The 24,171-nt window shown below is 38.5% G+C and overlaps 1 long non-coding RNA gene across 1 annotated transcript in view; it reads left to right on the top strand.

Moving 5' to 3' along the window:
* LOC116562925 overlaps nucleotides 1–24,171 on the top strand; it is a 102,039-nt gene that overhangs the window by 16,290 nt on the left and 61,578 nt on the right. Inside the window, exons 4-6 of the long non-coding RNA XR_004274135.1 lie at nucleotides 2,953–3,010; nucleotides 3,593–3,814; nucleotides 6,946–7,626. This is a non-coding gene — a long non-coding RNA (uncharacterized LOC116562925). The remainder of the gene's footprint in view (nucleotides 1–2,952; nucleotides 3,011–3,592; nucleotides 3,815–6,945; nucleotides 7,627–24,171) is intronic.

Raw genomic sequence — 24,171 nt, 5'->3', positions numbered from 1 at the left:
GAATAGAGTTAGAGACTTTAGTGCAGACCTAGACAAAGCTTGGAAAGCATCTTTACCCCACATCAGCGCACACCTTTCTGGTTTGCAGACTCTGCTCATACCCACAATTGATGCATATTTGCTTTAGAAGCCATGTAAGTTAGATTGCTTCTCCTATGGTACCACCTTCTCCAGTTAAATATGGCTCTTTTTCCCAGAGATAGAGATAGATCAGTCCTTCTTCCCACTTGCAACATCCAGACCAGGACTATTATCACAGACTACCCAACTTGATCATCGCTACATCCTTCTAATTCCTATTGTCCCTTTCCCTCGTTCATTAAAGAATGAGTACATTGTCTTCTTCACCCCAAGTCTTACCATCCATGTTGGCAACATCAATCTTAACATGTATAGAGCATACAACTACCTGGCCTCCATCTATGACCTCATTTTCGGACTCACCTCCACCCCACCTGAGCCACATTCTCTCATCTCTGAGCCCACCATCAACAGACCCTGCTCCATTAATGAACTATTGAATTAAAATGTCCCACTCTAATTATTATATTATCCCATTCTATCTTCAACCTCCTGCCTCACTGGTTCATTGATGTCCATGATACCCACATAACAAAACCATAGCCTAGATCAGCTTGGACATTGTTTTTTCTTCCTTTTTTTTTTTTTTTGTTTTGTTTTTTGAGACAGTGTCTTGCTCTGTCATCCATTGTTGGAGTATAGTGGTGCAATATTGTCTCACTTCTAGTCTCAAACTCCTGGGCTCAGGCAATCATCCCATCTTAGCATCCCGAGTAGCTAGGACTACAGGTGTATGCCACCATGACCAGCTAATTACAAAAAAAAAAAAATATGTTGGAGAGACAGGGTCTCACTATTTTGCCCAGGCTGGTCTCCAACTCCTGGGCTCAAGCAATCCTCCCACCTCAACCTCCCAAAATTTAGGGATTACAGGCATGGGTCACCACGTTTGGCCCAGTGTTTTCTTTATGTTCACAGTCCTGGACACAAAGGAATGACTGACAGCACAGCCTGACTGCAGCTGATTGTTTCTGAGAATCGTACCACACATGCTCACAAGCACAAAGACATGGTGCATGAAACTAAATGACTGCCCTTGAAACTCATTTGAGCCTTCAACCCTTGTGTGACTCCTATGCTGTTCTCTCTTTCCTTCTCTGGGAGCCATTTCAAATTTTCTTAAATTCTTCTAACTTGACATCCATTATTTTTACAGATATTTTTACTTCTTCAAAGACAAAATAAGTCTCTTCAGGTGGGAACAACCTCCACTTCCAGTTGTCATTCTACAGCCATACTTTGTAGACTGTTTCCTTTCTGCCTTGTTTCTCTGCTTTCCTTTGCTTCTGACTCCTGTCCAACTGTATTTCATCAAGTTCAAATCACTCCTCAATTAGTAATTAAAAAGGAAACGAGGCAGTTTTTACTCCAAGTGTTGATAACCCCATTAAAATCTTCCTATTTCCCTCTTTACTGAAGCCAATTTTTTCATTCTCCTATTCCTTTTTATTGAGGTGAAATTCAAATAGCATAAAATCAGCAATTTTAAAGTGAGCATGACAGTGGCTATTAGTACATGGACAATGTTGGACAACCATCATCTCTATCAGTCTCCTAAATATTTTCATCATCAGAAAAGAAAACCAAGTATCCAGTCAGTTATTGGATACTTTTATTCCCTATTCTTTTCTCCTAGCCTCCGGCAACCACAAATCTGTTTTCTGCATGTGTGCATTTACCTATTTGGACATTTCATATTACATCAAATAATACAATGTGTGATCTTTTGTGTTTGGTTTCTTTTAGTTAACATGAGGTTTTCATAGTATATTCATAAGGTAGTACACAGCAATATTTTTGTGACTAAATAATATTCCATTGCGTATGTGTGTGTATATATACACACGCACACACTCATGCATATACACATTATGACACAGGGGAGTGTGAGGTCATTGAATCATGGGTCTTTCCTGTGCTTTTCTTGTGATAGTGAGTAAGTCTCACGAGATCCGATGGTTTTATAAATGGGAGTTCCCCTGCACAAGCTCTCTTGCCTGCCACCATGTAAGATATACCTTCTCTCCTCCTTCACCTTCTGCCATGATTGTGATGCCTCCCCAGCCATATGTAACTGTGAGCTCATTAAATCTCTTTTTCTTTATAAATTACCCAGTCTTGGGTATGTCTCTATTAGCAGCATGAAAACAGACTAATATACCATCCTAGAGAGTGTAATGTGATACCCTACTATAATTTGGCAACTTAGGGGATCAGATTCTCTCCCTCCCCAGAGTTCACTGTTGTTGATATTTTATGGCTATAGATATCAATTTATTCAGTTACTTTTCTGAACTATATTCATAAAGACTATATTCCTTGTCATTTGTGGTCACTGAAGTTTCTACTGTTATCTCAGTAGTCAGCCAATGACCTGACAGAAATGTTCTTAAACTATACTCTTTTCTTTTTTTTTTTTTTTTTTGAGACAGGTTCTCACTCTGTTGCCCAGATTGGAGTGTAGTGGTGTGATCATGGCTCACAGGCATGCACCAGCACACCCATCATATTTGTTTTGTTTTGTGTAGAGATGCGGTCTTGCTGTGTTACCCAGGCGGGGCTCAAACTTCTGGGCTCAAGAAGTCCTTGTGCGTTGGCCTCCCAAAGTGCTTGGATTACAGGTGTGAGCCACCATACTTGGCCAAAATGATTTATTTCAAGGCTGCCTATGACTCTGCCATAGTCTTTACTTACTATTTGCATGGTGCCTACAGATCAGCCAGAGGTGGAAGCCTAGGGTCCTCTCCCATCTGTTCTGAGCATGTTTTGGGTACTGGGCATTTTGTATTTCATGCTATCTTCTCTAGCGTATGTGATGGCTCTTGGAACTCTTGTTTTCTCATTAACCTTCTTTGGTTCCCTCCTTCCCAGACCCGGGTTCTGTCTGTTGCTTGCCCCATCTGATGTCCCTTTTCCAAGTGCACATGGGGTATGTATGTCTTTAAATCTTTTCACAGCCAATTTTAAAGTCTGGGTAGCCACTCCATACCAAGTTGTTAGGGTGGGAATGGTGATGAAACACTTGTCAGCCTCTACCATTCTCTCAGGGGACCACCAGACAGACCAAAATGCACAACCACAGTATTTTAGGAACAAGGTTTGTATTAATAGCATGGCATAAACAAGCTAACAAGGAGCACAGGCCACTTTCTCTGCAGCTGCCACTGCTGCAGCCCCACAATGGGGTTGGTATTCAGAGAATGGGGAATGATATTCAGGTGGGGGAAATTGCCGCAATGTTCTCTCACTGAATTTCAGCTGCCCTTGAATGGATTTGACTGAACTTTGATTTGACTCTCTCGTGGAATTTCCAATATTTTACTTTCCCAACACAGCTATATTCTGTGTTTTTCCAAAGAGTTGAATTTGCAAAGGGTTCTATTAGGACTATTTACAGATTTACTATCCCCATTTATTCTCTGTTCCTCATTCTCATTCAATCCCTGTTGCTACGGTCTAAATGTTTGTGTCCCCTCCTAATTCATATGTGGGAACCTAATCACCAACGCAGTGGCACTAGAAGGTGGGGCCTTGGAGGTCTAATTAGCTCATGAGAGTGAAGACCTTGTGAATGGGATCAGTGCCTTATAAAAGAGGCTGCAGAGAGCTAGATAGCCCCTTCCACCATGTGATGATACAGCAAGAAGTTGGCAATTTGTAATGGGAAAGAGAGCCCTCACCTGAATCCAAGCATGTTGGGACCCTAGTCGTGGACTTCCAAGCTTCCAGAGCTGTAAGAAACAAATTTCTGTTTATAATCTTACCAGTTTATGTTGTTTTGCTATAGCAGCCCAAACAGATAAAGACACTTATCATTATCTCTGTTAATTACTTCCATCTGTGAGGATGCTAGATCAAAGGCAATCAAACCATGGATTTTGAAAAGTTGTTGCCTGTCTGTATTGGTATTTATATTCATTTATTTTTAGTTTCTAATGCTAAAATTTCTTTCCTTTTTTTTTTCTTCCTTCTTCTTTTTTTTTTCCTTGATAGTATATGGGGAATAGTACAGTGAGTAAGTTCTGTAATATTTGTTTAAAAAGAACAAGAGGCTCAGTGACTCTGTAAATCATCTCCTTACTTAAACCTTCAACATCTCAACAAAAAGAAAGATAAATATTGCAAAAGAGAGATTTATCATGGAATGAGTAAGAACTTGAGTAAAGACTCATGATTATAGAACAAGAATTACCATAAAGGAAACTATCCACTGAAAACCAGGTTGTCTGAATTTTGCAATTTTGCACTATTACTTTTTTCAGAAAGAAAGTAGCTTTATAGACCTCAAGGATGTGCACTTCTCTCCCTGCAGTCCATTCTTGACCATACCGATGCCTAGAATGCTGTCCAGACTTCAGACTCTCACCCATCATTCTGGCCATTTTGTTAACCCATTCTCTGCCATCATAGTAGTCTCTCCCCGCTCTACAATTTTTCCCATCACTCTAATATTTAACATAGACATTAGGGAAGCCTGATTTCAGATTTGTTCACTGCTGGCACACTGGGAAAGTCTCATTTCCATGGTAAGCATCTTGGATTGCTCCAAGACAGGATTTATTTTTAACATTCCACATTGCACATTGTTGGCTCTCCAATATCTTCTGGCAATAAGATGCCAACAAGACAGAACACATAAAAAAGAAGAAAAACACCCAAACATTTATTTCCCCTTTTCCATTTTTTCCCCAAGCCAAGTTTGGAATGGTCTAAAGAGGGTTTTTTTCTTTTCCTTTTTTTCTTTGCCTGGAACGGGCTGCTATGAGGCACCTTTTTGGATTCAGGCATTTTCCTGTTGGCTTGTCCTGGGGTACCTACCATTGAAGTCCAATACATTTTACTTATCCAAGATACAACTGCTTAAGAGAAAAACAGCCCTTTGGTTGAAGAACAGCAGGCTCTACATTTTAAAGATTCTGTCTGTTGAGTGTAACTAGACACATACCTTTGGATTTATGACTTTACTGAGTCTTTAGCCCATTCTGACCACCTACAAGCCCACAAAAATAAAAATGTCAAATGTGGGTGTAGTGGTTCTTTACTGTGTAAGGTGAATCACTACAAGTGGAAGGCAAGTGTTTGGTCTTTGGAGGTGGTTGTGAGCAATAAACCAGAAGTGTCTGCTAAAAGTCTTGAGTTTTTCCTTGAAGAGAATTGCTCCCTGGAGAAAGTTTAAGTATACAATTCATCAGGATTACCATTGAGTCACTTCTCCTTTGTTTCCCCTTTTCTTCCATCATGGCAGACATACGCAGTGATAAGTGTGTGAATATTTGCAATGCCTCTTTCTCCACTCCAAACATCTCAGGTCATTATCACAAAAGAAGTTGTGTTTTGTAGATGAATTTTCCCAACAGATAGTGCATGGGCCATTGGATTCACTCCATGGTTTTACTCCAGACTCAAAGCATGTGTGGTAAAATGAAAGAATATAGAATATAGTTTATCTATTTTTTATCCTTAAAAAGGAAGAAGAAATGAAGTAAGTTCCATTTACTCTAAAAAATTAGCTAGTTGGGGATAAGTATTAAAAGATGGAGGTGTTTTTGTAGAAGTTAATGGAGACTTTGAGTTAGAAAGTGGGTTGGCAGACAGCGAGAAGTAAAATTAGTGGAGACTCGAATGCTGGGAGAACATCCTCTTTGTGTTTCCAACAGATTTCAGAAATCTAGAAACATATAAAATCCCCTCTTTTTTTAAAGCATCAAAGGCCAAACCAAACCAAACAAACCTGTATATCACATACACAAACACAACAGTAAATTTGAAGTACATTATGTGAGCACTGCTGTATAATTTTCTCTGTTAAAAATGATGACAAAGTTCTGCTCTGATTTATTTGAGATAGAGATGTGGAGATGTTGGGGTCAATTTTAGTGAGCCCCATTAGAGCCAGTCTGATGTAAGAAGATCAGGAGCCAACATTCACAGGCTACACAAAGGAAAGATTTATTAGGCAGCCAGAAACCCAGACATCTAGCAGGTTTGGCATTATTCTGCTCACCGCAGTAGAAATTACCCAAGACTTCGTTAATGCCTGCTTGGTTGCAAATGTCTCACTTATACAGTGCTCCCTGGGCAATGATTTTCATTTGGAAGAGCTATTGGCAACACATTTTTTTAAAAAAAGAATAAACTGCCAAGCAATATGCTCATCACCAAGTACCAATGATGACAGCACAAGCAAAATAAAGGGATTAAAAATCATCTGATAGCCACTTAATATTTTTGGCCAAGAGGGTTCCTTCCATCGACATTTATAGATAGAGTCTTTATGCCTTTGCCATAACTGTCTTTTAATTATTTTACTCCAGAAAGCACCAGTTACATTTGCTGTAGCTTAGATCATTATTCCTAGTCCCCAGTGCTGAGTAGTTGTACTTTCGTAACCAATAATTATTCATTGAATTAAGGCATGAGAGTATATTTGTCCCTATCTTTTTGCTCTTGAAGGAGTTGAGTACACTTTAAAGGTCCCAGCTCAAGTGCTAAGGATAATCCATAACCTTAGCAAGATCAAGCTTGGTTTCTATTTTTTAATCTTCCATTTACTTTGTGACACCAGTCTCTGTATTGCCAGGTTTACACTGAGAAAGTGCAATTAATGTTTCAGTTAATCAAGAGAACGTCTCTTGGTTTTGCCTCTCAAAAAACCTTTCCTCTTTATTCTTGAAGACAGAACTCTAATTTTCTTTTGTTAGCACCATCCCTGCTCCACTCGAATTAGATGTGGTTTGGGTGTGGCTATTGCATCAATCCCTGCATCCCTTCAGTGATGAATGAGGATAGGATCTATTGCAGACTGTTGGTGCTCTGCCTGTATCCCTTCAAATACACCTTCCATTTCCATGTGTACAATTTCAGCCTCCATCAGCTAGCAAAAGCATGATTGCTGGACAGCTGCCTTCATATTGATGAAACCTCCTTCTCTCAGGCACAAGGCAGGTGGAAAGTGCTTGGGGGGGTGGGGAATCCCACTGGAGGTAGCCCTTACCTAATATCTGATGAGTATAGCAATATAAGTACCCCAAATCTCTCACTTCTTGGCCAGGGTAATTCTTACATATTTGTTTTGCCAGAGACTAGTACTGCAAGGCTAAACTACAATGTTTCACTGGTATCTGATTTAACAATACTGCTTAGATTGGCTGACTTCCCTCTCACCCACCTGTGTTCCTTGCAATTTTCAATAAAGTGTTTTCACTGGAATCCTTGGCTCAAGGTCTACTTCTATGGAAACCTGAACCAAGATAAAAACCAAAATCTGGCACATCAGATTATTCTGTCTTCTGGCTTCAGTGACTAATTTTGGAGACCCAGGCCTTTCCCTGGAATAATTAAATAAGAGATGCTTTCTTTCTGTTGGGAGTCCTTAGTATATGAAATCTAAGCTGGTACTTTTCCTTATCTTTTTACTACACAAGAAGAGCTTTTTGTGAGAACAAAGCTAACACTCAAGAAAATCATTTCAAGGAATAGAGAAGATTTTCTTGATGGATTCAGCCATACTTGAAACTCTGATTTACCTCCAGGCTTTTCAATTATGTGAGTCCACTTCTTTTCTCACCATTTTGAAAACGAGGTTGAGTGAAGTTTCTGTTTCTTGAAACTGAAAGAGTTATCACAAATTTAGGTATAAACTAGAAGATTCTATCTTGGCCTCTTCTCAATGCTGTACTGGCCAGCAAGATGGGGGCTTAGTACCACAGTTTTTCAACTTATGATGCATATGGTGGTCAGCTGTTGGCTCAAAATTGTAGTTGTGGTCCATGGTATCTGAATACTGAGGAATTTATCTTTTCTGTTTTTACCAAATAAGTTGAGAGAGACTACACTTCAAATTTCACTGGAATAGAGGGAAAAATGTCTAAAATATTTTATCACGTTTCTTCTTATGTAAAACTTTTTGGAGGAGATGGGCAAATGGTCTTTGAGGGCAAAGAATTATGTCGTAGTGAATAAATTCATTAACATGAGGTAACTGATTGTCTTAACATTTTGCTGTGTAAATTGCAGGCTGCATTTTTTGTTTTAATTAAGCAATGCCAGAAATGGTTTTGTGGCATTTGCCTTTCGGGATTGGAAACCTACACACATCAGTTTTGTGCATGAGAACCAGAAATTAAAACTGACCACAGCTAATGGGAACCTGCTCAGGCCCACTTTATAGGCTCTACTGAGAGAAGTGCAAAGGGAAAACAGGCTAAGTGAACAAGGAAAAACACAAGTCTGCCTTCTCAATAAGTTTTAATAATGTATAATCCCCCATAAAGTAACATATGAACAGAATTATAAATTCTCTGTTGGTTACTTTTCTCCATTTAGGACTTGTTAAGTACCCAAAGGGAATTGCTGGACCTTTATATTTTTAATTCAACTTCAATGTCTTCAATTAGAGCATGCTGTCCGAATAAGTAGTACTCTTCAAATACATGATTGAGAACGACTAATGCTAAATCTTGAGGCATCTGTACCCCAGTGAAGATTTAGGGGCTGAGTATTCTTGAGGGAGTCTTTGTTGGCAAGATAGCTTATTCTGGAATGATCTGTCAAGTGTGCACAATCTGGCTATCATGTGCATGAAGTAAGACGTGAACAAATGGACATCCAAGACATAATTGTCACGGTTCTTAGCCTTTTTCAATGACCTCAGAAGAAAGCTTCTGCTTCCACCATTGAGTCTTTTGTTTGGGGTTCTACCTCATTTTCAGGCTTACCTTTGAAGAGATTATAAGACAGTTGTTTGAAGGTGTACAGCACCCCCTAGGTGCAGGTATTCCCGCACACTCAGGATGGGCACCAAATATGCAGAGAGAAAACTTTTATTAACAACTACAGTGACCCAAGGCAAAAATGTGCCACAGAATGTATTCCTTTTAGTCTGATCTCTGCAGCCTGCTCTTGTCTTTGGAGGTTGTTTAAGAATTTTACTCAGGGGACTGGTGGCCAGCTGCAGTTGTGCGTGTTTATTTTTTAAAGCTTTCCTGTTTACTCAAACGGCTCTCCTACATTGGAGTTTTCTCAATTGCATGTTGTGGGCCCTATCCTAGGTTTTTCACTCTCCCTCTTTTTCTGTAACTGAATCTTCCTAAAGATGAGCTCCTTAGAAAAGGTAAGAGTCCCAAAGCCAAGGTAAGAACTTAGAGTCGTTTGTAATTTAGTTGCAAATATGCAGAGTAGAAAGATGCTGTTTTAAGTTATCCACTGATATATAACAAACCACTCCAAAACTTGATGCGTTAAAAGAAGAAATTCTTCTCATGTTTCAAAAGAACTGGAAGAAGAGTAGAGTATGTCTATTTATCCACCTATTACCTCTAACAGGGAAGGGAGGGAAGTCCTGGGAGATTTCAGTTTCAACTTTTTTCAAGATTATGTAGGTCATGGGATGGTTCTTCTGTTGGTTTCACAAGAGTTCACGCAAGTGGCTCTATTTATCTGATGAGTTAGTTAAAATTGGAGGTTCTACCATGGCATCATTTTTCACAGTAATAAAAGAAAAATGCAGATGGCAAATACAGGCAAAGTCTCTGTTAACTCTTTTCCTTGAAGTATTAGCACATGTGAGCCTGGGGGAGATAACTCAAGTATATCTGTCTTACTCTGATTTGGGGAATAGAGGAATGTCCAGGCTGAGGCGTCAGGTCAATTGAAGAGTATTTACATTGTTGGAGATATTGTAACATACAACCTCATTCTAAACTTTAAGCAATGGTGAGGCCCTGCAAAGGAAAAAAATAGTTGGCTGGAACAAGATGGCTTGATTTTTTCTGGTGGATCAGAAAAAGGAGTGAAATAGTAAATGAAAGAGTTAACAATTGGCTTTCAAAACAGCCCCAACCCCCTGATTTGTAGTATTTATTGATTTCCTTTGTACAAACACTTCTACTGTGGCTAATGTCAAGCTTCCATTCAAGTTAAGAAGGCACGTGCACAATGAACTCTTGAAATCCTGTGCAAGTTTGCCCTAACATACCAGCTGTTCAGGAAGAATGAAAAGAGAGAGAGAGAGAAAAAAAAAAAAACAGTATCAAGACATAGAAAAGAGAAGTTCTCTGGGTTCTAAAACACATGGGTGAAACGTGAGTATAGGGATGGAAGATGGAACAGAATCTTTGGTGAAATCCTCTGCTACCTACATAGGAATACCTCAAGTGTCCTTAAAAGGCATGCACAGGCCAAAATGCACCAAAAGAAGAAAGAAGTAAGAAAGAAAAAAGGCAATATAATAGAGAGGAAGTAAAATTTAAAGTGTTCAGTTTGGGCCCAAAGTCATTGTTAAAACATGAAGTAGACAAATCAGTCACTAGGTTTGATTGCCTTATCAGTCTAGAAGGTTTGACCTGAGGTGAGTATGTGATGTAAAATGAGTACCACGTTGAAGAATGTCTAATGAGATTGACAGAATGGAAGGATTCAGGAATCTGGACACAGCTCTGGTTCTCTTATTCATCCAACGCTGTGACCTTGAACATTTGGCCTACACAAGTCATACATTTTGTCATTTTTCTATCCATCTTTGCTGAGTAAATGTATTCTTCTGTCTTCCCCTTCATTTAAGACTTTGAGTTCACGAGATTGAGACTGGCCTGGCTACATGATAAGACCTCATCTCTACAACTAAAATTTTTTTAAAAAATTATACAGACATGGTGACACACCCCTGTGGTCCCAGCTACTCTGAGGGTTGAAGTGAAATGATCACTCAAATCTGGGAGGTTGGGGCTGTAGTGAGCTGTGTTTGCACTACTGTACTCCATCCTGAAAGACAGAGTCAGACCCTGTCTCACACACACAAAAAAGACTGGTTTTGCCATGTTAATAAAGGCAGTGACAGAAATACTGCCCCTGGCCTGGCAGATCTGCCTTTAATGACTCAAACGGCTGCTTAATGATATTAGCAAAGTCCATTTATTCATGCAACAAATATATATGCCTCTATTTCTTCAGCGTATTCTTTTATGGCTACCTTTGTAGTTTTTGTGAACCTCTAATTCCATGGTATTTTGATTTACTGCTTGACCCATTGGATAAAGAAACAGCTGTATGAATATAAAGCCACTCAGCTCTGAAGAATGCTCATTCTTCTGACCTTTCAAAAGAACTGTAAGAAGAGTAGAGTACATCTATTTATCTACCTAATGCCTCCGACAGGGAAGGGAGGGAAGTCCTGGGAGATTTCAGTTTCAACTCTAGATTACTGAAGTGTGTTTTAAAGGATATCATTTGGAAAGCAATTTCAAAAAGACTTAGTTATCCTTTGCCATAAGCTACCTTGTATCAAAATCAAATGGTCTGTTCCATCAGTGACCTGACACGTACTGGATAGACAGCCAGTCACAACCAACTCAGTTTTTATTCTGAGACCTTTCCCAACGCAGATACTTAGCCCACACTTCTATTGAGAGATTTCTCCATTCCCAGTCTAGATAAGGAACAAGCCGAGTCTAAGCCTCCTCCTTTCTCATACCTTGAGGTGTATTTTGACTGCCTATGGTTTTAATATTTGAGATCTAACTATACGTCCCGCTGATAATCGACTCTAGAAAAATAGGCACATGTACAGCTATCTTGGGAACCTGGCTGGATGTCTGTATCTGCATGTGCCCACAATTGCATTCCACATGACCCTGACCCTGCCGCTGGGCGGTTCGAGTAGAGTAACATATAGAAAGTGATTATATTTAAGGTGCCTGGTTACAAGGCCAGTATTGGGAGAAGTCTATTTTGAGTGGAAGACTTTACTTTGGCCAACTGTGCCAAACTTTGATAACTATCTGCCTAGAACGACTTCTAACTCACCCATTGAGAGTTTGCATGTCATTCCAGTACATGGTCTACTGTGAGACTTACAGAGTAGTAGCAAAATAACTACATCTAATTATGCTGTGATCTTATGTTGAGACTGGAATCCTTTGAAAGTACAAGCTCTGTCTTCAAGTCGCCATCCAAATCTAAAGGGAAGTTATCCATAAATCTTGCAACACAACACTGTGTAGCAGACACTCATCTATCACCTTTGAAATCAAAGCTGTATAGGTGTCCTGATTGTTGTAACAGTCAGTGTTCAGGAGTTTACAAGAAATGAATTTCTAGGAATTCAAAAGAGAGGAAGGGAAAAGAGCATTGCCAAGTCGAATTTAGCTCATCCTTTTTGCTTTTGATGCCATTTTGCCTGCGTAAATCTCCACAGTGTTCCAGCCCCTGATGAGTCACATCTTCCATCATCTTCAGATCAGGAAATGATCATCTATGTCAGAGATACCTTGATTTGGTCTTCCTCAAGCTCATTTTCTGGGATGTCCTAGAGCATCTACATTGCAAAGGTTGAGATGATGTGTGATTAGAGCCAGAATTAGAGGAACACAATGCCATGGCTTTGCAGGTTTGGCTTCAATCAAGTACTCAGAGCCTTGATTAAAGATACTACTAAGGAATTGTGCCAGGCGCAGTGGCTCACACCTGTAATCCCAGCACTTTGGGAGGCCAAGGTAGGTGGATTACCTAAGGTCAGGAGTTAGAGACCAGCCTAGCCATCATGGTGAAGCCCCGTCTCTACTAAATAAATAAAAAATTAGCTGGGCCTGGTGGCAGGCACTTGTAATCCCAGCTACTCAGGTGGCTGAGGTGAGAGATTCATTTGAACTCTGGAGGCAGAGGGTGTAGTGAGCTGAGATTGCGCTATTGCACTCCGGCCTGGGAAATAAGAGCTAAACTCCATCTCAAAAAAAAAAAAAAAAAAAAGGATATTACTAAGGAATCTTTTGGGTTTGAGGCCAGAAATGGCAGTGAGGTCAAACCAAGATGCTCACAGAATAATTGCTAAGATTATAACCTAATTGAAAGTAAGAAAATTCAGTGAATATCAGGGATAGGATGGTGGTCATCTTACGTAACTCTTGTCAAATGTAACCATTGTTTTAAATGATTCTACTGTGTTTTCCTCAGTTTAGTCCTGTTGCTGTTCAACTGAGCTCCATGGAGCTTTATTCTTTTAGAGTTTGCAGAGCTATAGAGACAAAGAGGATGCCAAATGCACAAGGCATTGGGGTCCTAACTGTAATATTTCTAGAGATTTTATGCCTCTGTTATTATCTTTATATATTGAAGTTCCATGTTGGAGGATAAAGTTCTGTTACAAAAGTAACCAGTTAGAAAACCACTTGGTTGTTATTACCAGCTGAAAGATTTGCAAGCTTTACTTTTCCTTAGGAGGAATTACTATTACAACTTATTCCTTTAAAAAAGAAATTGGATCTCAGTCCTAATCGGTACATTACAAAATGGTGGTTGTCCTCAAGAAACACAGTCTTGTGGATTGAAGAAGGCTTTATTTTTATATCACCTGGCTATAAATAAGACCTGGCTGGATAAATTGGCTGCTGCTATTTCATTCGCCAGTCAGAATGCCTTTTGTTAGAAAGTTAAAAAACAACACAATGGTAAGACTTCGGGGAAAAGGGAATACTTATGCACTGTTGTTGGCAATGTAAATTAGTTCAGCCACTGTGGAAAGCAGTTTGGAGATTTCTCAAAGAACTAAAAACTGTGCCATTTCTCAAAGAACTAAAACTGTGCCATTTTGCGCAGTACCCCGCTACTAGGAATAATACCCAAAGGAAAATAAATTGTTCTACCAAAAAGACTTATGCATGTTTACATTCATCACAGTGATAATCACAGTAGCAAAGACGTGAAATCAACCTAGGTGCCCATTAATGGTGGATTGGACAAAGAAAATGCAGTACATGTACACCATAGACTACTACACAGCCATAAAAAAAAAATAACAAAATTATGTTCTTTGCAGCAACAGAGATGCAGCTGGAAGCCATTATCCTCAGCAAATTAATGCAGTTAAAAAAAAAAAACAAAAAACAAATTCTGCACATTCCATTTATAAGTGGGAGCCAAACATTGGGCACTAATGGAAATAAAGATGACAACAGACACTGGGAACTTATGGGGAGGACAAGTGTTAAAAATGCCATTGGTTACTGTGTTCACAATGTGGGTGACAGGATCATTCAGAACCCAAACCTCAGCATTACAGTCTATTCATGTAACAAACCTCCACATGTACTCCCTGAATCTAAAATGAAAATTGAAATTAAGAAAAAAAAAGGAACTAAAAATGAACTACAAATACAATGCTGTCCTTGGATATTAAGTCCTGGAGACCACTCCCTCTCCCTGTTATTTCTATTTCTCCCAGTGTCATTTCTATGACACTGTTTCTTTTAATGTAATTGATCATTTATAGAGCAAAATGACCTCCTTACCTTATAAGATATGCATAGGATAGCAACTCTGTGCTGTCTAGGCAAGAACTGGCATGCTATCTTTGGCTATATGGCCTGGATAGATGCTGTGGAGAAACTAGGCTCTCCATATGCTGATGATTACATTAAAAAAAAGTTAATTCAGAAATCAAAGAAGCTGAAGTTTAGAACTACAGGTCTTGCTCAAAATGAAAAGGGCTTTAAAACATAACAGCAACTTTTGAGTGAGCTCTGAATTCCCTCAGGGCGTGAACTGGCCCAGTTAAATATCAACTAGATATTAAAGTGTTGGAAGAGCCTAACAAGGATCTATTTTAAAACTGAAATAATCTGGGCTGAAAACTTCAAATTTTAAATAATTGCATGTTTTGCAATGTATATATACCTACCTAAGTACTAAGGTACCATTTTACTAATTTCAAATGAAGCTACCATACAAACATTTCCCTCTATATTCCAAACTCATGCTTGCCATTTATTATACTGTATTATTATGTTCTATATCCAATGCATATAAACGATTAACTTTAAATTCCTATCTTACTGACATTTGAGATTTTAATTTTAGGAAGGGAATGGGTTAGCAGGGGCTTAATATATAATTTAAATTTCCCAGATTTCCAGTGCCTAAACTTCATAGAAGGTGACAAAAAAAAAAAAAAAGAAGGAAAACAAAATAAAACAAAGCAAAAGTAAACTTCTTTTTCTCTCTTAGCCTTTTCTGAATTTAGGTTAATCAATACTCAAGTTGAATGTGAAGTGGCTTTAATATTTTTTCCACAAATATTCAATAACAAATACATATTTACACCAATTTAAAGTTATTTCTGAATATTGAGCAGCATACTGTTAATTTTTTTTTTGAGACGGAGTCTCCCTCTACCACCCAGGCTGGGGTGCAGGAGTGTAATCTTGGCTCACTGCAACCTCTGCCTCCAGGGTTCAAGTGGTTCTCTTGCCTCAACCTCCAGAGTAGCTGCAATTAGGCACATGTTACCACGCCCAGCTAAGGTTTTTTGTATTTTTAATAGAGACGGGTTTTCACCACATTGTCCAGGCTGATTTCAAAATCCTGACATCAGGTGATCCACCTGCCTCAGCCTCCCAATGCACTGGGATTACAAGTGTGAGCCACTATGCCTGGCCCTGTTTATTTCTTTTTGGTTTTCTTTTTGATGAGACAAAGTTTCACTCTTGTTGCCCAGGCTGGAGTGGCATGATCTCGACTCACTGCAACCTCCACCTCCTGGGTTCAAGTGGTTCTTCTGCCTCAGCCTCCTGAGTAGCTGGGATTACAAGTGTGCGCCACCACACCCGGCTAATTTTTTGTATTTTTCGTAGAGACAGGGTTTCACCATGTTGACCAGGCTGGTCTCAAACTCTTGACCTCAGGTGATCTGCCTACCTTGGCCTTCCAAAGTGCTGAGATTACAGGTGTGAGCTACTGCGCGTGGCTGTAATTTGTTTTTTAATAGTAGAGCCAACTTTTCAAGCAAGAGGAGTTACTTTTATTTAAAATAACCTTTTGTTGCCATATTTAAAATTAATTTGGTTAATTTCCAGCAATGTAATTGTTCTGGGGTAATAAGATTTCTTTTTTTTCAGAGAGGGCCTTGACCTCCCCAGGCTCAAGTGATCCTCCCACCTCAGCCTCCCAAAGTGCCGGAATTACAGGCATGAGCCGTGGTGCCTGGCCAATGAGATTAATATTTAAAATTGCCTAACTCACTATGGCATTAAAGAGGTCACCCATATCCCAACTCTAAGTAAGCAGAGGAAATAAGAAAGCCTGTAGTCCCAGCTACTCAGGAGGCTGAGGCAGGAGAATCGATTGAACCCAGGGGGCAGAGGTTACAGTGAGCCAAGATTGTGCCACTGCACTCTAGCCTGGGTGACAGAGTGAGAATCCTTCTCAATTAAAAAAAAAAAAAAAAAAAGAAGGAATTATCAAACATAAGCAGTAATGGGCTATCCTCCCCTTCAAATATTGCAAACTTTCCCACTCTCCATTCTACAGAGGGAATGTACTCGTTAGCCTAATTAAATGTTCTAGGATAAGCCTGTAAAGGGAGCATAGGACCAATTAAATGAGCAGGACCAAGCCCTTCGGGCATTTCTCCCTTTAAATTGTAATTCTGAGAGGATAAGTCTAACTGTGAGGAACATTAGCAGTGCCATTCAAGGCTCAGCAGCCTTTCATTTAGAAGGTCCTGTGATTCCTCTCCATTGGGAGAGGGTGAGGTGAGGTCCTGTTTGAAGTAGTGCCCATAGCACGGGAGGAAATGAGTCAGTGGCCTCGGCCACACAACAGTAAAACTCTTCTTGCAAGAGGAACCATGCTTGAACTTGGCAGCCTAAGCAAAGTCTCAGCATGATTCAAGCTTAGAGTCAATCTAGCTTTTTCTAGCTGAAATAATAATACCCCATGGGGATCCTCCAAGCTACAGCTGAGGAATGGATATGGTGATAGTGAAACTCTTTCTGAGATGCATGTGGAAATTGGGACCACAGGGTGAATGGGGCCTGATTATGACAGAGAGTTGGGAAGGCAGGAATTTCAATATTTATGCTAAACTCACTTTCTAACTGTGGGTAGAACACCTCTCTGCTTTATTTTTTTAATCTTTCAAGATACATATGAAATTTAAATAAAATTTATTCAAGGTGAATTTTTATTTTCTTTTATAACATGATCACTTTTTTAATATTTGGAAAGTTTTGATTCTTCCCTATTAGCATATGAGTATTTGCCAGAAATAGAGTGCCTTTAAAATCAATAAAGACACTTGGGCAAAAATAATAAAAGATGCCTAAGTTTTCCTCACAATAGGTCAGAAGCCCCATTTTTATTAATAAAGCAGAGCACAATTGTACAGAAGCTTAAATTATTTGCAGTGTCTCTACTTATCAAGCAAAAATCTTTGAGGATTTACTATGTGTTGGGCATATTGTAAAGGTTGAGGTACAGGAGCAGATACGACATGGTCTTTGCTATCAAGGAGTTGGCTGTCTTATGAGGCTGCAAAGTCGTTGTAAGTGCTTTTGTTTTGTTTAATTGTGGTAAGAACCCTTAACATGAAGTGTATCCTTTTAACACATTTTTACGTGTGTGATACATTAGTGACTCTAGGTACAATGTTGTACAGCAGATCTTAGAGCGGATTCAACTTGCTTAACTGAAACATTATGCCGGTTGATTAGTAACTCCCCATTTCTCCCTCCCTTCTAGTCCCTGGCAATCACCATTCTACCTTCTGCTTCTATGAAGTTGACTATTTAGGATACCTCATATGAATGGAATGAAAGCGTATTTGTCTTTCTGTGACTGCCTTTTCACTTAGCATAACATCTTTGAGGTTCATCCATGTTGTCACATATGACAGAATTTCCTCCTCTTTTAAGGTTAAATAAGCATTCCATGTGTCTATACCACAGTTTCTTTTTCCATTTGTGTGTTGATGGACAATTAGGTTTGTTTCCACATCTTGGCTATTGTGAATGGTCCTGCAATGAAAGTGAGAGTGCTGATACGTCTTCAGGATTCTGAATTCAATTCTTTTTGGGAAAATACCCAGAAGTAACGTTGCTGGATCATATGGTGTTATAAAATAGGTTCTTCTTAGTGTCCTGCTAGAACAGGAACAAGTAAAACATAAGGGGCTCAGTCAAAGTGCAACAGATACCTGGGTCCGATGACAAACCCAAAACCATGTAGCAGGAGGTGAATGGAGAAAACTGAGTAAAAGTGATTGGGAGCAGAGATGATAAGACATGTAGTGCACCAGGATAACAGAACACAGCACATTGGATGAAACTCAAGTCCACTTTGCCTGCAGCAAAAGATGCAGGTGGAGCACAAAATGAGACTGGAGGGGTAGGGTGGGGTCCTTTTCCTTTTATAAGCCCGGAAATCCTGCAGAGAATGGTTGTCACAGAACATCATAAGAGGAAGCATTAAGCAGATAAGAAGTTACTGGCTTCTTTCATGACAACAAAGCCATTGAAGTGATGAAACTGGAGTTCCAAACCATGTTTTCTGCCAATTAGATCATTGCATACATTTAATGTTTTTATTTTTAGCATTATTAATAAAAATCTAGTAGAGAAAATGACACCGACATTCAGTCAGATCACATAGCGAACTCTGAGGCTACAAACTTTTTGTTTTTACCTCACTTTATTAAAATTATACATGAAACACTGATGACCATCTTTATTTTATAAAACTCCAGATGTTGTAATATAAATATCATGTTATTTCCATGAATAAGAAAAGGAAAACTTTTTGTTTGACCCATTTTACATTAGTGAGTTAAAATAAGGGAAATGATAAGGTCAAAGACTTCACTCCTAGAACTAAAATTGTGTCAGTATCTTCAAGATGCCTTGTTTCATTCCTAGTTCACCAGTTTATGCAGCCAATAAATTGTCTTTCCCAAGAATCTACAATTGAGATACCATGCAATTCTTTTTTTCCTCATCTGTTTTTTAATCTTTTATTATTCTTCACTTTATTCTGTGTCCTGTATCTCCTGAAGTTTCAAAAAGACAAAATTAAGTATGAACGAGGTAGAGCAGTGCTTTATATTTTATAGTTTATGTAATTAGACATTCATATTATACTTTTGAAGAGTGATTAATAAGATCACCCCCTATTTCTTTCATTAGTCTTCATAATGATGCAATGCTGTGGTTTTAATTTCTCTAGTACTTTTATTCTAAGGAACAGAAGCACAAGAGGGACTTTGCTATTTTGAGTCATAGGTGTATAAAAAATAAAGTTTGTGGAGAAAAGAAGGATCTCTATAAAGAAATGAAAAGCTTTGCTAATCAGTGGTGAAATTGTGACTAAGCCCATTTCTTTAAGAGTTTGGAATTACAGATATGGGAAGAGGATAGTAGATGTGGAGCAGAGATAGGACATGGGATTTGAAACAAAAAGACATCATTTTGGTCAGGTGGCTTACACCTGTAGTCCTAGTACTTTGGGAGGCTGAGGTGGGAGGATCACTAGAGCCCAGGAGTTCAAGACCAGGCTGGACAACATAGTAAGACCCTGTCTCTACAATTTTTTAATTTAGCTGGACATAGTAGCAGATGCCTGTTGACCCAGCTATTGATGAGGCTGAAATGGGAGGATTGCTTGAGCCTGGGAGGTCAAGACAGCAGTAATCTGAGATCATGCTTCTGTACTCCAGGCTGGGCAACACAGTGAGACCCTGTCTCTAAAAAAAAAAAAATAATAAACAAGATGTCATTTCAAATCTAATTTAGCCCTTTACTGGTTGTCAGCTATATGTAAGATAAAGATTATAGTCTTTTTTATAGGAGTATGCAGTTACTTGTAAGCATGACTAATAATATGTGCATATGCATATATATGTATGTGTGTATATGTCTTACATGTAGTAGAGGTCACTAAGCAGTAGCTACTCATTAAACTCTACTCAAGACTGCAGCTTGGGAGCTGAGATTCAGCTTTGTTTCTTCATGCACCTTCTATGTATGGAAAAGTCTAGTCATCTGAGTTAAAAAAGAGACCAATGAAGCCATTTGAGTATTATTTATGAGAGTGAGCTTGCTAGGTACAGGTCCAAGCTCAAGGATGCAACTCAAAACCAAATACAGAAGTGATAAACTTATAAACTTGGGTGTTTGAAATGTGTGATTGTTTGCTGCTATACTATATGATTTTCATGGTTCAAAACTAATATATATGATATGTTCAGAGTATTTGTATTTTTAACTATTGGAATGTTGGGTAAGAAACTTGAGGCCTTTTTTTTTATACTGTTACTACAGTGGGTGGTGTGTTCTAAATATGTTGGCTTTGCTTAAGTTTAATGTTAAACATACAAGTCAGTGATTGTTATAACATTGAGAAATGATTTATTTTGAATATATGGAACTAATTGCATTGGCAGAAAAAGACAGAATCTGCTCACATGATATTTCAGGGAATAACATTAAAACAAGGCCAATTGTTTTTAGTCAAAATGTGGCCCTTAAACTTCTATGATAGCCCTCTAATATTTAATTGTGTTTATATGTTTACAAGCATATCTCCCTAACCATCAGGTGCTTCTCTTGTGTTTCATTTACCTTTATATTTTTACCATCTAGCATGGAGGCTAGTGTATCAAATGTGTTTAATAAATAAATGGGTGTCAATAAAGGAAGCAATAGGTCAATAGATTGAGCAAACCTAACTGAGGCTTTGAAAAAAGTTGGATAATTTTGCATGATATGGATGAATTGAAAATATGTGCTAAATGGGACATGCATGAAGGCATAAAGGTAAATACATCAGGGCATGTTAAAATCATGATGCTAGATTGAGTATCAGCACTCCAATATATTTCTACATATTTGCCATAGGTTGATTCTAAAGTATGTTCAAAGGATTCCTTTTTAACTCTGCAGATAGTGTGAGGTTTTACTCTGTCAGTCTACCATCAAGGTTGTAATTAAGTCATTGAGTCTGTGGCCTGTATTTAAGATTACAATATATGATCAAGGATTACAAACACTAGGAAAACTGTATTATCACACTGTCTAATTATCACATTAAGGAATGACAGCAGACAAACGTTTCATCTCTTACTAGAAAGAAGAAATCTGACAGAACCTGGGAGTTCACTTTGATGTTGGATTTGTATATGAAAATATCGAAAATTGAATTATTTTCATACCAAACATCTGACGTTGGTTTCATCCAGGCAGTCGGTTTTCTGTCCACTACCATATTTTTCTTTGAAGTGGCATAGCCTAGAGTTTGTTATTAGGATCTCTTTATTACAGGTAGGACAGTGAAATTCAAGAAAGTAAAAGAAAAATCAGAAGACCTCAAATGCAATAGCAGGTGTTATAGGTTGATTTCTGAAATGCGTAAGGTGTTAACAGACCCAGGCACTTACTGTGAAAGACCTAGAGGGATCAGTGGTCCGTAAAATGTGGCCCTCAAACCAGTAGCATCAGTGGCCCTTGGAAATGCAAATTCTCAGGCTGCATTACACACCTACTGAATAAGAAATCCTGAGGGTGGGGTTCAGTAATCTATGTTTTAACAGGTCCTTGAGGTTGTACTAATGCCCACAAAAGTTGGAGAAACACTGACCTAAACCATGCCCAAACAGGATCTCATGCAGCATTTTTTCACTTTCCTAATTTTATTGGCTCTAGGTATGGAATGACTTTATTTATTTTTTACAGCTATTCAAGTCATCTGCAAACTCACTTCTCTAAACAATTTGTCATTTAACTATGTTCTGGATTAGGCTGCTCTCTAATTGTTTTCTATATGTTAATTGTACCTCCCTAAAAGTCTGTAAATGCCACCACAAGTTAGTGTATCTTATGGAATTATATGTTCCTAGCTACAGAAACAGGAAAGGACAAAGAATAAACTCAAATATTTGTTGGTTAATTGGCAATGCTAAGTAGCACCCATAATGGACTTCATAAATGATTAGAGAAAAAGATAATCCTATAGGAACAATTATTTTTATCCTGTCTTTCATCAATAGTGAAGAAGTCCCCAGTATATCTTGCTACTTAAGTTTACAGTCAGAAAAATGAAAAAGAAATGTAGGATGGGGGAAACATCCATAAAGAGTTATGCTCTAGGGCAGAGACCATGTATAGTTCATCTGTGTATCTACATTAAATAGAACAGAGCCTGGGAGATAAAAGTGCCCCATGTTCAAGACTTAGGTATTGAAATCCAGGTGACAAAGAGAAGGCAGATACTGAAAAAGAGAGAAAGACATACAAAATGATTTAAATGTATGTGATTTTAAAAACAAACTTATTGAAGGCTGATAGAAAAAAATAATATAACTCTAGCATTGTTATGAATTTCAATTAAGTTGATGTGTGGTGGTTGTTAAAAGGCATTAGAGTCAGCAGATTTGAATTTAAATCAGATCCTAGTACCATATCAGGAAGTTGCTAAATCTCTAACTCAGTTTATTTTATTTTATTATTTATTATTATTTTTTGAGTTAGAGTCTCACTCTGTCACCCAGGCTGGAGTGCAATGATGTGGTCTCAGCTCATTGCAACCTTTGCCTCCTGGGTTCAAGTGATCCTCCCACCTCAGTCTCCTGAGTAGCTGGGATTACAGGTGGGTGCCACCACACTTGGCTAATTTTTGTATTTTTAGTAGAGATGGAGTTTCACTCTGTTGGCCAAGCTGGTCTCGAATTACTGACCTCATGATCCTCCTGCCTTGGCCTTCCAAAGTGCTGGTTAGAGGTGTGAGCCACTGGGCCTGGCCATGTTTATTTAAGAGTAAAAATATTAATATTTATCTTATAAAATAATTTTGAAATTTCAATAGAGCAACTAAAGCTCCTGTCAGAGTGCATATTGCAGATACCTAATCAATGAAATTTGTTATTTATATCTCTTGGGTATATATACACACATAAATATATACATATATATGTGTATGTGTATATATATATCTACAGATGGAGAGAGATATATATATTTATTTATTACAAAGTTTGCACAGGTTGGAAGTCTAGAAATCCTGGAGAGTTGTTGTTTTGGCTCAAGTCTGAATGCAGTCTGGCAGTCTACAGGCCAAATTTCTTCTTCTTCCAAAGGATCTCTTTCTTTTGCTCATGAGGCCTTCAACTGATTGGGGAAGGCCCAATCATTAACAGAAAGTAGTTTGCTTGATTCAGAGTCTAATTATTTAAATATTAATCACATTTAAGAAAATACTTTCACAGCAACATCTAGATTGGGGTTTGACCAAACACCTGGGCACCATAGCTTAGTTAGGTTGACATGTAAAATTAACCATCACAATAGGTGAATTACTGTAATCCCTAGACTCCTTGCTGCTGTTAGATTATACCATTAAGATGTCCATACTTGTGTGAACTGATGACATGTAACCCACTTTATTTGCTACAAAGCATATTAGAAAGCAAAGCTTAACTGAAAGTATATAGGTTGACAACAGAGAAACAAAAGTTGAATCCTAGCCAGATCTGCTACAATGTGGTAGATCTTTAAGAAGGTCTTAAGTGAAGAAGGTTTAAGAGAACCTGGGTCCTCCATTGTTTTCCCTCCATGCTTCAGTGACTCTAGAAGCCATGAGTTGAGATGGCAATGCCAAACAATAGTGGGGCTCCCACACTTGGCATCAATGGAGCATGAAGGGGTGGTAAGAAGTGAGACTCGTCTGTACTCCATTTTCTCCTGTTCCTTCCCCTGGTGTCAGAAACTGCCAGCCAGAAGCTAACCTTATCCTACCTTCCAACAAGTAAGCATGAATGAGCCTTCCAATTCTCTCTTCCCAAGGATCAGCAAGGCCCAGGAAGAAGGTAAAATACCCCAGAAGCCCCAATTGTGGTCAATAAAGTCTGTGCTTCACTTTTCCTGGCATGGTTTTGACAAGGCCCAGTGGCAAATAAAGCTCTCAACATGGAAATCCAGGTTTCCTTTAATCTAATTCAATGATTTTCTTTAAGGACAGTCCTTAATTCAGCAGCATGACAATCACTTGGGAACCTGTTTAGAAACTCAACTTCTTAGGCCACAACCCATACCACCCACTTGGTCCTCAGAGTTCATTGCAACAGGTGGGCTCCCTGCTTGAAAAGAGAATTAAATAGGATCCAGAGTCTTATAATATAATATCCTAAATATATAGAATACAATAGAAAACCACTCATTCTACCAAGAACCAGGAAAACCCCAACAAGAATGAGATCAAATAATAAATAGAAATGTTTTAGACAAATACTTTAAAGCAACCAAAATAAAAGTATTTTAATTCTCTTAAAGCAAA

The sequence above is a fragment of the Sapajus apella genome, unplaced genomic scaffold, assembly GCF_009761245.1.
Source record: "Sapajus apella isolate SASKATOON/1434 unplaced genomic scaffold, GSC_monkey_1.0 scaffold33, whole genome shotgun sequence".
NCBI lineage: Eukaryota > Metazoa > Chordata > Mammalia > Primates > Cebidae > Sapajus > Sapajus apella.
This window is presented reverse-complemented; position numbering and strand designations above follow the sequence as displayed.